The sequence below is a fragment of the Zalophus californianus genome, chromosome 11 (genome assembly GCF_009762305.2).
Source record: "Zalophus californianus isolate mZalCal1 chromosome 11, mZalCal1.pri.v2, whole genome shotgun sequence".
Lineage (NCBI taxonomy): Eukaryota > Metazoa > Chordata > Mammalia > Carnivora > Otariidae > Zalophus > Zalophus californianus.
The window spans coordinates 31,269,709-31,283,005 of NC_045605.1; the positions used below are offsets into that span (position 1 = coordinate 31,269,709).

The following is a 13,297-nucleotide window of genomic DNA, read 5'->3' on the forward strand; positions in this document are numbered from 1 at the left end:
ACTAACTCCAATGTTCAAAATTCCTCCTGCCTTTAAATTGGGTGGAATTGAGTTCAATCTCTCCCTATTGCAATAGCCTTGGACAAAGTCTGAATTTTCTGTGACATTACCACAGTAAGCAACTATAAAACAAGACAAAACACATGAAGGGGATTTTTGCAGGCACTGGAAAACAGATAGAACAGGGCTATGATCCTTAAGAGAAGGGAAACACAATTGAGCTCCACATTTACTCTACCTTTCCACCTGGAGCCCTTTCCAAACCATGTATTTTATTGCCCTAATACTGCTATAACAAGTTACCACAAACTTAATGGATTAAAGCAACACAAATTTACTATCTGACAGTTCTGGAGGCCAGAAATCAGAAATGTGTCTCACTGGGCTAAAACTGAAGTGTTAGAAAGGCTGCATTCCCTTTGGAGTCTCCAGGAGGAGAATCTGTTTCCTTCCTTTTTCTAGCTTCTAAAGACTGCCCCTTTTCCCTGACTTGTGGCCCCATCCTCCATCTTCAAAGCCAGCATCTTCAATCTCTTTCTGACTTTCACCTTCTGTCCTTCCTTTCCACACTTGAAGCATACTTAATTACATTGGTCACAACTGGATAATGCAGGATATTCTTAAAACATCTGATTATCAACTGTAATTCTATCTGCAAACCCCTTGCTATGTAACATAATGTGTTCACACATTCCAAGGATTAGTATATGGACATCTGTTGGGAGTGCCATTATTCTGAATACCACACCAGGGCCCAAACAAAAATTAACCATCTTTCTGAGGAAAGGAAACACATAGTAATATAAGGTGACTTGGGTTACCATAACTTGGAAGATAGTAGTACAAGAGATGAAGGAGCTATGCAGGGAAGGTAAGTGTTGGAATGTTTGAATGCTATGCTCTGAATGTTTTTTTTCTTCCAAAATTCATAAGTTTAAACCTAACCCCCAAGATGATGGTATTAGGATGTGGGGTCTTTGGAAAGTGATTGGCTCATAAGGGTAGAACTCTCATGAATGAAATTAATGCCCATATAAAAGAGGTCCTAGAGAGCTCCCTGGCCTCTTCCACCATGTAAGGATATAGAAGTCTGCTGTGTATGAAATTGAATTTGTTATTTAAAAAAAAATCTCTTGGGACCCCCGACTGGCTCAATCAGTTAAGTGTCTGCCTTCAGCTCAGGTAATGATCCCAGGGTCCTGGGGTGGAGTCCCGCATTAGGCTCCTTGCTCAGCGGGAAGCCTGCTTCTCCCTCTGTCTGCCAGTCCCCCTGCTTGTGCTCTCTCTCTCTCTCTCTCTCTCTCTCTTTCTGACAAATAAATAAATAAATAAAATCTTAAAAAAAAAATCTTCCCAGAGAGAAATGTCCAGGCTCAGAAGGCTTGTGTGTGTGTGTGTGTGTGTGTGTGTGTGTGTGTTTGTCTGTGTGTCTATGTCTGTGTGTGTGTCTATGTGTGAACCTTTATTGCTGCATCTGCCTTTTCTCTTAACAATTGTATCCTTCCATGATCTAGCCCTGGACTTTCCCGATATGTTCATCATTATATGCATTGTGCATGAATAATGATAAGAGTAAAAATACAAAAAAATAACAAAAATAATAATAATGATAAAAATGATTGATGCTGGGGTGCCTGGGTGGCTCAGTCGTTAAGCATCTGCCTTCAGCTCAGGTCATGATCCCAGGGTGCCTGTATTGAGCTCCACATTGGGCTCCCTGCTCCGCGGGAAGCCTGCTTCTCCCTCTCCCACTCCCCCTGCTTGTGTTCCTGCTCTCGCTCTCTCTCTTTCTCTCTGTCAAATAAATAAATAAAATCTTTAAAAAAAAATGATTGATGCTGTGTCAGTTTTCTCTGAAGGAAGAAAAGAAACTGTTATTTCTGAAGATAACATAGTTGGAGAACTGAAGGGCAAAATATATATTCAAACCGATTTATTAAGTTTCTATTTTAAGCCTTTAAGTGTAATACATAAGAATTGCTTAACACTTCTGAGTGATTACTAACAACGAGGTTTATGTATACATTTTTAATGACATCAGAAATATGAGTAACATTGTGAATATTTGAAAGATGCTTCCTGCCTATACATATACTCAAGGCAAACTTGGCATTGACTTGCTACTTTATTGTCCATTAATATCCTCCAAGGAAAAAAATTCATAAAAGTGTATGACTTCTTATTCTGAACTTATTCATCAGCAGTAGGAGCTTCAACATTTTCTGGATAGCCTGCTTTTAATTTTTTTGTGGTGAATCATTGTGATTATTTGACTTAAGTTTTTTCAAGCCTCCAGAAATACACATGATCATTGTGCTTGTTTGTTTTCAGGATATCTTTGGAAAATAAAGTTCTGTTTTAAGGAAGCAGATTTTGCAGAGTACTGAGGGAGGCTATTTCTGTGCAGGCTCCTGCCTCTCTGACACTGGGAACAGCCTTCTTTCCCATTCTATGTCTTTGTTCTCCACCCTGCCAGAACAGGCTCCCTTCATCTTTTAAAGCAATGGAGACTATATGTTGGCTAATTGAATATTTTTTAAAAAATAATTAAATAATAATAATAATAAACCAATGGAGAGGTACTTCCTCCTAGCAGTGAGTTTACTGCCTGACTGGGCAGGGACTCGGGATTGGGGTAATAGGTGAGGGGAGAGAAGACTTGTTCCCAATCAGTATTTGTCCCCTGGTCTGTGCATTTCTCACATGAACTTGCAATTTATTTACTGTTCATTCATTCCTTTATTCCATTATCCAGGATTTTCTCTGTGCCTGCTTTGTGCCAGGTGCTGGGTTGAGGTTTGGCTCTTGACTTCAAAATGATAAAGGGGTAGAGTTACTAAGGACTTTCATCTGTTCAGAAACAACTCCAGAGAACAAGAACTTTACATATCTAAACATATTTCTCCCTCACAATAACCCTATGAGATCAGTGATATTGTCATTTCCATTTACTAGATGAAAAAGCTGAAGTGACACTTGCCTATAGCAGTATCCAGGGAATAGATAAGACTCTACTTGCTCTGTTTCCAGGTCCATGATTCCCCCTATGCTATGTTGTTGGCCTGGGGCTCCCTATCCTCTCCACATTAACCTCAGCCTAAGATGATCTTCAAACACACTCTCTACACCTGGGTTTCTAATTGGGACCTTTGCCAATTGGGAACCTCTAGTACCAAATCAATATTCAAGTATTTGTGGAGAACCCATTCTTTCATTTAATAAGGCAGGGCCTTTACCTGGATTTTTCTACGTCTCCTCCTCTCACGTGATGTTCAGATCCCATACCCTGGTCACTGTTAAGGTGGATGTTTCCTTTTTACTAAAAACCCTTTCAAAATGTGGCACCCAAAATGTTCTGATGAGCATCAAGTATAGTGGGGCTATTAGCAGTCTTGACCTGGGGGCATAATTTTTTTCCATAAAGCCTAAGATTGCATTTGTGAGAAAAAAAAGGATAGTAGTTCTTCTGCCCATCTCCCTTTTCAGCTACCCTCACACAACACATATGTACCACACAAACACACACTCTAGGAAGAAGAATTGTTAACTTGATTAGGGTCTAGATTGCAATAGTTGGTCTGAAAAGTAAGATTGCCTTGGTTCAAATTCTGGTTTCACTACTTGGTAACCATGTAACCTTGGGCAAGTCACTTAACCTCACCATCTATAAAAGGAGAATAAAGGTGGAATCTGCCTCAAAGAATGATTGTGAGGACTGAAGGACATAGCACAGAGTACTTTGCTCACAGTGGAATATAACAGGGCCTCTTTTAATGGCAATCAGAGATCCATGTGATAAAAAGCATGTAACATGCTCTTCTGCCTCTTTTTTCTGCTCCATGGGAAGAGGTTAAGTCATCCTTTTCTCTTGTTTTTCCTTTTTCCCTATGCATGAAGCTTGGTAAGAAGTTTGAGACAGGATCTGCTGTGCCAACCAAACCAATTCGTTCCCTCAGTTTCCTGTCCATTTTGGAAGATGCTATTTTGATTGTACCTGAAATCTAATTTATAGAGATGACTAAGTGACAACACGAAGAAGTCAATGCCATTGAAAATAGTTGTATTACTCAAAATTCCCAAGAGTAGAGGGCATGCCACACCACACAAAAACATACAGGGAAGTATCAGGGTCAATCAGAAGGCAGAAAAAGTGAGGGGAAAGCATGCCTCAGAGCCTTTATTACAGCTTCCATGGGAAGAAGTACATGAGGCAAGACACACAAATCTGAAGAAATCTAGGATTGGGTAGTTTGAAAAATGTTGGCAAACTTTGGACTATAGGGGTGGTCTCTAGTTGTTCTCCAGTACTTGCCCCTTGGGTGATTTAGGGCATGGAAAATACTGTCTTTGAATGCAAGTTAGATAAAGAAGGTGGTTAGGTAAATGAGTTTTGGATTGGTTAGTTTGTATATGAAAGGTGGGCTAAATACAATTTGCTTGCTATCTCTAGGAATTTGCTAACTCTGGGAAGTATGGTTCATTCAGGATTCGCAACATCCATAGATGGTCAAAAGAGCATGATATATAGAAAAGAATGCATGGGACTAATACAAAAGGAAAGAAAGATATGGCCAAGGAATTCATGCATTTCTGGGCTCCAGCCCATACCCTATGTCCAAATGATCCTTAATATACTGTTGTTATCTAGTTTATCAGTATGGGTGATATATGGCCTACAGTGTTAGATTGCCTTGGTTCAGATACCTACTCTGCCATTATTAGCTGTGTGATTTTTGGATGTCAACTTTATTTCTCCTGCCTCAGTTCATCCATAAAATGGGCATATCAATAATACCTAACTCTATGGGTGTAAGGATTTAGTAGATTGCCATATGTAAAGCACTTAGAGAAGTATTGGCACAGTATGTTGCAATCTTGAAGATATCAAACAGGATCTGAGCTGAGCTCCAGTAGGGACAAGTGAGAGTAGGCTGATGATGCAGGCTGGCCTGGTTTGAGGGCATAAAGCAGGTCCCACAGTACTAGCCAAAGGGTCCTTGGCTTCACATAGAAGTCAAATGCAGGCTGAGAGGAAGTGATAACAGAGTTTACTGAAGACATAGAGAGAGTGTAGATATAGAGTGTCTGGGATACTCAGAAAGGAAGGAAAAGTGAGTCTCATTTTTGCTTGGGGTCTGGGATTTTTATTGAGGGTTGTGGTCCACTGGATGTGTCTTCTCAGGCATCCAGGAACGAAGACAAGTGTTTGGGTGTCCTCCATAAGTCACTTATGCCCTCATGCCAAGGGTCTTGGTGAGTCCATGGTCACAACAACTCCACCCAGTCACTCCTTAGATGTTATCTCTTGTACTGGAAAACTCCAAAGAAATCATTATCTCCTTGACCTTTACAAGGACCCACATCTGTTCTATAAGGCACATGTAAGGCAGGGGTATAGATCCTAGCAAGAATGGAAACAGCAAAAGGAGTAAAAAAAACAGTTTTTCATGGACTCCCTCTAGTTTTCTGGTCTCACTGAGACGTGGATCACACTTAACTATTTTCTGGGCTGTGAGAAGTCTCTTCAGCTATCTGCAAAGCCCTGGGTGAAGAGCCTGGGACGGTCTGGAGGCAGATGTGAAAGGGGAATACAAGGCTGGGGCTGAGGGTGGGGACAAAGAGATCACCAATGAATACAAACAATGATATTTTCAGAGGCTGTCCCTTAAGTTGAATGGTTTTGAGGCTTCTTTATTTCAGGGTCTTTGTAAGTGCTGCCTTATGGTTCCTGGAGATGTCAGGATGCTGCTTAGACAGCAGATCAGTATTTCATCAGAATCTTCAATAGTGATCATGTAAACTCCTGATAGACTTGGAGGAGGACAGTCAGCAGGATCTCACAGGAGGTGGATTCATAATCCCATAAATGTGTAGAACAGCATCATCCTCTAGGATCCTGGGGTCTTTCCTCTGCCTGTCCAGTTAGCCTTGTAATCAAGAACTTGAAGGAAAGCTGAGGACTTATCCTTGGCATTTCAACTGATTACCCAAGCACCCACTCCTAACTGATTCCAGAAAATCCAATTTCTGATTGACTCCTTTCTGCTTTTCAGTGATCTTTACTCCCTGGACCCAAACCCTTGATTCTAAATTTACCCCATCCCCACCCCCGCCGGCTCACTGTTCTTCCTTACCTCTCTCTCAGTAGTTTGGTCCTTGTTCTTTGGCAGGACTTTGGCACCTACCATTGTCTGCAAAGGGCTAATCCCTCCCATCCTCAAGCCTCCCTAACCCTCTCCAGCCACCCATCAATGAGGAGCACTCAGTCAGCTTTACCAAACATGTGGGTGACATGCGAGGGGGGTAAATACTTTATACAAAGGCAGAATAAATGTTAATATCTATATACACTATCCATTGGTACAGCAAACCCAGAACAACAGAATCAAGTTTAAAAGGAATAAATAGAAAATCCTTCATTTGTATACAAAACAGGTATAATATAGGAAGTGGGAAAACTTCAGTACAATACATACATAATGGTGAAAAAGGCCTAAGGATTTTAGCTGCGTGGAGTGATCCAGCAGAGACTTCTTGCCCTCGTTAACATCTCTCACCCACAGACTTTGCTGTTCTTGCCTTTCTTCTCTCTTCTGAGAGAGAGAAAATGAGAGAGAGAGAAATTTACCTCATTTTGCACCTGGGAAGAAGGAGGCCTAAAGGTTATATTGCTATTTGGTCCACGCTTGTAAAAAGGAAGTGAAAATGGTGTTAATAATTCATATAATTAACAATATTTTTTTTTTCTTAACGAACTGAATATTTTAGATCAACTACCTGGGTAATTGCACATAATCTTCATTCAATGTGTCAGGGGAGATCCTATGGTTATGGCAACAGTTTTAATATTTGTTTAGGAAATTTATGTTTTATTACTTGTTATCTCTTCATTCCATCTAAAAAGCAAAATATATGATTTGAAAGAGAAAAAAGGAAGCAAAGACTTAAATCTTATGATAGGAAAAATGTGGTTTTCTTTTGAGTTATTAAATAAGCACAATATATTAGAAAGCCTTTCCAATTATTTTTAGTCTTGTTAGAAGCAATTTTGAGTACTTGAAAGAAAAGAAAAAAAATTGGGATGTGATTAAAAAGCACATTTTGAGAGTGATTTACTTTCATTTTGGGTGATTAAACATCACACATTTTGAAGGTGCTTTACTTGTTCAAGAGGCAGACTTCCGGAGGTTCAAAGTCACTCAGACAAATTATCGTGCTGGCACCACATCTTGGAAATGTGATTCCAGAGTGCCTGAACCAGGGCAGGGGAACCTGTGTTCCCTGACACATTCTTGATACCCATTCTTATTTTTTTTAAGATTTTATTTATTTATTTGACAGATAGAGAGAGAGCACAAGCAGGGGGAGCAGGAGAGAGAGAGAGGGAGAAGCAGGCTCCCCACTGAGCAGGGAGCTTGATGCAGGGCTTGATCCCAGGACCCTGGGATCATGGCCTGAGCTGAAGGCAGACACTTAACTTACTGAGCTACCCAGGTGCCCCAATACCCATTCTTAGACACCTCTCTCAGGGGAGAAATCCATCACTATTCTCACAGAAAAGCACATCACAACTTCTCTTCCCCCAAAGTTGTTGGGAACTCATTTCTCAACATATTAGTGAGAATCTTTCACTGTCCCCTTTTCTGAATGGCAGTGCCTCTCACTTAATTTTCCATTTATGATCATCTATTCTGGCATACAAATAAATGCACCATCTTATCTCATAAAACACATTTCTGCCAAGAGTCACAAAGCATTATGCTGATTCATTTGCATAATAAGCTGCCAAAAATGTGGAAAACTATATATTAGTCCCTTCAACAGATACTTCAGAAGATGCCTGGAACAAGCCAAACCCTTGGGTCATTAATATGGACATCCCAGTCACAGAGGATGCAGCTTCCAATACAACACTTGGACCCAGTAGATGGTGCCACATTACCTGAAATGTCTTGTCCTGAGAGGTTCTGGGGCACCTCTATTGTCTTCTCTAGGGTCCTGGCGGGCCCCAAAGAGGACAGGGCTGGGGAAAAGGGTGTGCATCAGCCAGACAAAAGGTGCTTACAGGACACTGACCCTGAACCACGTTCATACATGGAGGAGAGAGGCAGCAGTGAGTGATAGGAAAGCTCAGGCTTCCCCTGGACAGACTAAAAGTGTCTTCTTTTTTATTCCTGATGGTTTGTCCATATTCTGGTCAAAAGGCCAGAAAGGTGTTCTTTATTTTTTTAAGATTTTGTTTATTTATTTGACAGAGAGAGAGATAGCGAGAGAGGGAACACAAGCAGGGAGAGTGGGAGAGGGAGAAGCAGGCTTCCCGCGGAGCAAGGAGCCTGATGCGGGGCTCCATCCCAGGACCCTGGGATCATGACCTGAGCTGAAGGCTGATGCTTAACGACTGAGCCACCCAGGCGCCCAGAAAGGTGTTCTTCAAAGTGTCATAAAGAACTTTGGTGAACAAAACAGGAGAAAATTGCTACTGATATGAAAAGTAGAAGCTTGGATCTAAGAAGGGAGGAAAGAAAGAGGAGGATACTACTAGTGTCAAACTATACTTAGGAAAAGAGAGGTCTGAGAAGAGAGAGGGAGGGCTGCTGCCTGGGAGGAGCTGACAGTGGAGTGAGGGCGACGGAGTGCACTAGGAAAGATAGGGACCTTGTGGGGGTACCTGGAAGCCCATGTCCAGCCTGAAGGAGGGAGAAATCTTCATGTCGTCTGTGTCCTGGGCTGGCCCCAGCTAATGGTCTATGTTGCCTGTGAGCCCAAACTTGGAGGTAAGGGCTGCTGAGCTCAGCTCTTGGACTTTACTGGTCCTCAGAACTATAGGTGGAAGGAATTCACTTGCAACAGTAGATGTTTTCCTCCTCAGCTGGGAAACAAAACAACAAAACAAAAACACAAACAAACAAGCAAAAACCTAGTAAGGCTGTAGGTCAAACTTAGCTCCTCCAAGGTCTTGTAAGGAGAATCTTCCTACAAGGACAGCTGGATCACACGGGACCTTCTAGCTTCCCCAGAGACATATGTTCTCTTTGAAGATCTCTCACCATGTTTTTATTGCCCCCACACTGACTTTAGGTAATGTTGTCTTTCATTTACTGGTCAGGGTCATGCTTAGACACCTGAGACCCAGGTGAAGCTTTTGAATCTGAGCTATATCCCACAAGAATTATCATGTGTTAGCCCTGGAAAATTCATTTATCAAGTTACCTCATAGCTTTCCAACTCAACTTCTTAGAGAATGTTCCTGTCCACACTAGGAGAAGTAAAACTCAGTATCTCACAGGGCTGGTTTTACTTGTACCATGTGCCTCAATTGACCATGTGTGTGATTCAAGAATTGCTAGGAAAACCGTGTTTCAAAATCAAAACATCTCCTCTATTCATGATCTTCGTGAGAATGGATGTTGTCATGATGGCATTTTGACCAGCAGGTATAGGAATACACAGTTCCTATGTTGTTTTACCAACTCTCCACCACATGTTATCTCCAAGGCAATGTATAGATAATGATACAAGTAAATCAAAGTAACTTATTATTAGGGTTTTGCCTCCAAGCCAAATTTCAAGGTCTATTAAACTAGTTTTTCCCTCTGAAGAATTATTTTTGTTTAGTCTTGGGGCATATTAGAGCATAGAATCAAATAACCTTCACCCATACACATCTTCAGACCTTATAACTAGCCGATGCCCACCACTGGAGAAAAAAAAAATGTCAGGGCTGAGCTATTAATCATATATCTGGTTGTCATTTAGAGGAAGAGAAAACAGCCAAAGAGAGGAAGAAATGGTTGGTCCTTGAGTACTTACCACTTAAGCCATGTGGGTAGGTGAGAAAGAAATCAGGGGCCACACCTACCTCTGTGACTTCTGGAAACTCTACATCTAGACAGACTACCCAAACACTTACTTAGAGTAAGTGTTCTAAAGTGTGGTCTGACCTCAAGTTCACATTGGCTTCAGTGGGAACCTGTTAGACATGCAAGTTCTCAAGCCCCACCCCAGGCATACAGGATTAGACCCTCCGGGGGTGGGGCCTGAGATCTGTATTTTAAAGATTTATCCTTCCCCAGGCAGATGCTATGCAGATGAAATCTGGAAACCATTGGCCTGGAGCTGGGATTGTCCTGCTCTTCATTCTGACTCATCTTGAGCAGTATAACATTTGCTGAGATTGGAACAGAATGTGAGAAAAAGGGAGAGATGGAAGTGGTCAAGCTCCTCTTAGAGGTAGGCTCATACTAGCATTGATGCTTAAAATTCCACTGCGGGACCACTCCTCTTGATTACAGTATAGGGCCTCAGCTAAGTTATCAAGTTGCTATTCTCACTCATTACTCAAGCTTGGACCCATCACTGAGAATGGCTATTTGTCATCTTAGAAATTAGAAAGACTAAGGAAAGCCTGACACATAAATTCCTATCAGAGGGATGGGAGGATGTTGCTGAGGAGATAGGAAATGTAGGGATACAGAAGTGAGCACATATCTAGAGAAAGTAAAAGAAAGATCTCAACCCTGCTGGCTTTGCAATGGCCCCTGGAGCATTCTTCCAAGAAGCATTTTTAGGCTGGGCAGGAAATGTCATTTAGTCACCCATCAAAAGCCTCCTCTAATCACTTCTGTAAGGAAAATCAGGCCACCTATGAATGGGGTATATACTAGACATATTTCTTAGGTCCTGGAGCTCCTTTTATAAAGGATACATAAAACCAAATTGTCCTTATTTAATGTATGACTGAACATACTATTGGAATTTATACATTGTAAGCAGAGAATATCATTTAAGTCTTTTCAGTTGTAGATAACAAAAAGACTTTGGAAAGATATAGGGGAACTCATATAATGAAAAATCCAGAGACCCGGATTCCTAAAGCATAAGAATAAGAGGAGTGGTCCCAGTAATGTGGGTCTCAGGAGCCAATGACCATATCTTCGAGGTATTCTATATTCACAACATATAAACTCCAATTATTTCAAGCTCTAGGTTCACATTTTAGGGTAAGAATATCTGCTTGGCCAGATTTGCTCACATGCTCATTACTTGGCTGAGAAGGGTGAGGTTTCTTTTCTTGGCTGAAAGATGATGAAGGTTCTTGGATAAAGGTTCTTTTCCCAAAACAAAAACAGGAACTATTATACCAAGTGTAGGCTATATACTGTGTGGAGGAGCCTCAAGCTGCATGGGCTGAGCCACCATCACCTGCATTCTGTACATCTCATCCCTGATTTTCTTACTGTGTGGAACTTGTCATCAACACTGAACAGCCACAGGATCAGAAAAGTGTACAGGAGCTAAGAGTTTATCTACCTACCCCAGCAGTATCCAAGTATATGAGAGGGTTTAGAGATTATCAAAAGCAGCGATCGCCAACTCTCCGAGGAGACTCAGAAGTTATCCACAGCAGTGGTCCCCAACTCTCTGAGGGGCTCGGAGGTTATCTGTACCAGCATTCCCAACTATGGAGGAATCAAGCTTTGCTTGTTTGTTTGCTTGTCTGTATGTTTATATTAATTCCCAATCTGTTGTGGACTGTAAAATACCATAAACATATTTTAAGAAGAAAAAAATAACACCAAAAGAAGCAAAAGAATAAGAAGAAAGCAAAACCAAAATAAAAGAAAATATAAAGAAATATTTGAAAAATAGTAGGCAATAAACTTCTGCGTGCATGGCCCTGCTGCCCCAGGCTCTGAGCGCCAGCTCCCTGCCGGAGCTAGCGGCCGGCTGCGCGCGCCTTCCCCAGCTTCCCACTGCCTCCGCGAGGGCCCACCCGCGCCCTCTATGGTTCCATGGCATGAAGGCAGGAGCCACAGCCACAGCGCCCTCTGCCCGCCGCCGCGTCGTGGCCCCTTAAGTCCACCTGGTGATGGGACCTGCTCGGGCTGTCTGGCCAGCGCGCACAGGGTGGCCAAGCTGGGCGCTAGGGCCACCGTGGTGGAGAGCCACAAGCTGGGCGGCACATGCATGAATGTTGGATGTGTACCCAAAAAGGTAATGTGGAACACAACTATCCGCTCTGAATTCATGCACGATCACGTTGATTACGGCTTTAAAAGTTGTAAGAATAAATTCAATTGGCACGTTATAAAGGAAAAGCGTGATGCCTGTGAGCTGCCTGAATACCATCTATCAAAATAATCTAACCAAGTCCCATATAGAAATCATCCAGAGCCACGCATCATTCACGTGTGATCTTGAGCCCACAGTAGAGGTCAATGGGAACAAATACACTGCTCCTCACATCCTGATTGCCATAGGTGGCATGCCCTCACGTCCTCAGGAGAGCCAGATCCCCGGTGCCAACCTAGGAATAACCAGTGATAGATTTTCCCAGCTGGAAGAATTGCCTGGCCGCAGTGTCATTGTTGGTGCAGGCTACACTGTTGTAGCAATAGCTGGGATTCTTTCTGCTCTGGGTTCAAAGACATCACTAATGATAACGGCTTGATAAGGTACTTAGAAATTTTGATTCAATTATCAGTTCAAACTGCACTGAAGAGCTGGAGAATTCTGGCATAGAGGTCCTGAAGTACTCACAGGTCAAGGAAGTTAAAAAGACTTCCTCAGGCTTGGAACTATGCATGATTACTTCAGTTCCTGGTAGGAAACCCACCTTGACCACGCGATTCCAGATGTTGACTGCCTGCTATGTGCCATTGGGCAGGACCCAAACTCCAGTGGTCTGAATTTAAACAAAGTGGGGATTCAAACTCATGACAAAGGTCATATCATAGTAGATGAATTCCAGAGTACCAGCGTAAAAGGCATCTATGCAGTTGGGGACATGTGTGGAAAAGCTCTTCTTACTCCAGGAGCCATAGCTATTCAACCACCTTTACCCCAATGTATCACCTGGTTACCAAAAGGAAAACAAAATGTGTGATGAAAATGGTTTGTGCCACCGCAGAGGAAAGGGTGGTTGGGATCCATATGCAAGGAATCGGGTGTGATGAAATGCTGCAGGGTTTTGCTGTTGCAGTTAAAATGGAAGCAACAAAAGCTGACTTTGACAACACAGTTGCTATTCACCCTACCTCTTCAGAAGAACTGGTCATGCTTTGTTGAAAACCCAGAGACTCTTATGGAGGGCAGCTGGACCAAGAGACCCAAAAAGAATCAAGTTACCATGTTTACTTACCATTCCCATTTTACGTATTTCTTTAATGTAATCAGGATATTCTGATAGTGGAAATTTTCAGTGCATAATAGGACTTATTTATGTAATTAGAAAGTTGTTTTGTCATCCAGGGTTAATTTTCAATTGATTGCACCTCACAGTAATCGATATTTTAAA

General features: G+C 42.0%; 1 pseudogene; it reads left to right on the top strand.

Moving 5' to 3' along the window:
• The first annotated feature begins 11,671 nt into the window (after positions 1-11,671).
• Positions 11,672-13,068, top strand: LOC113913714 (annotated as a pseudogene).
• The last annotated feature ends 229 nt before the right edge of the window (positions 13,069-13,297 follow it).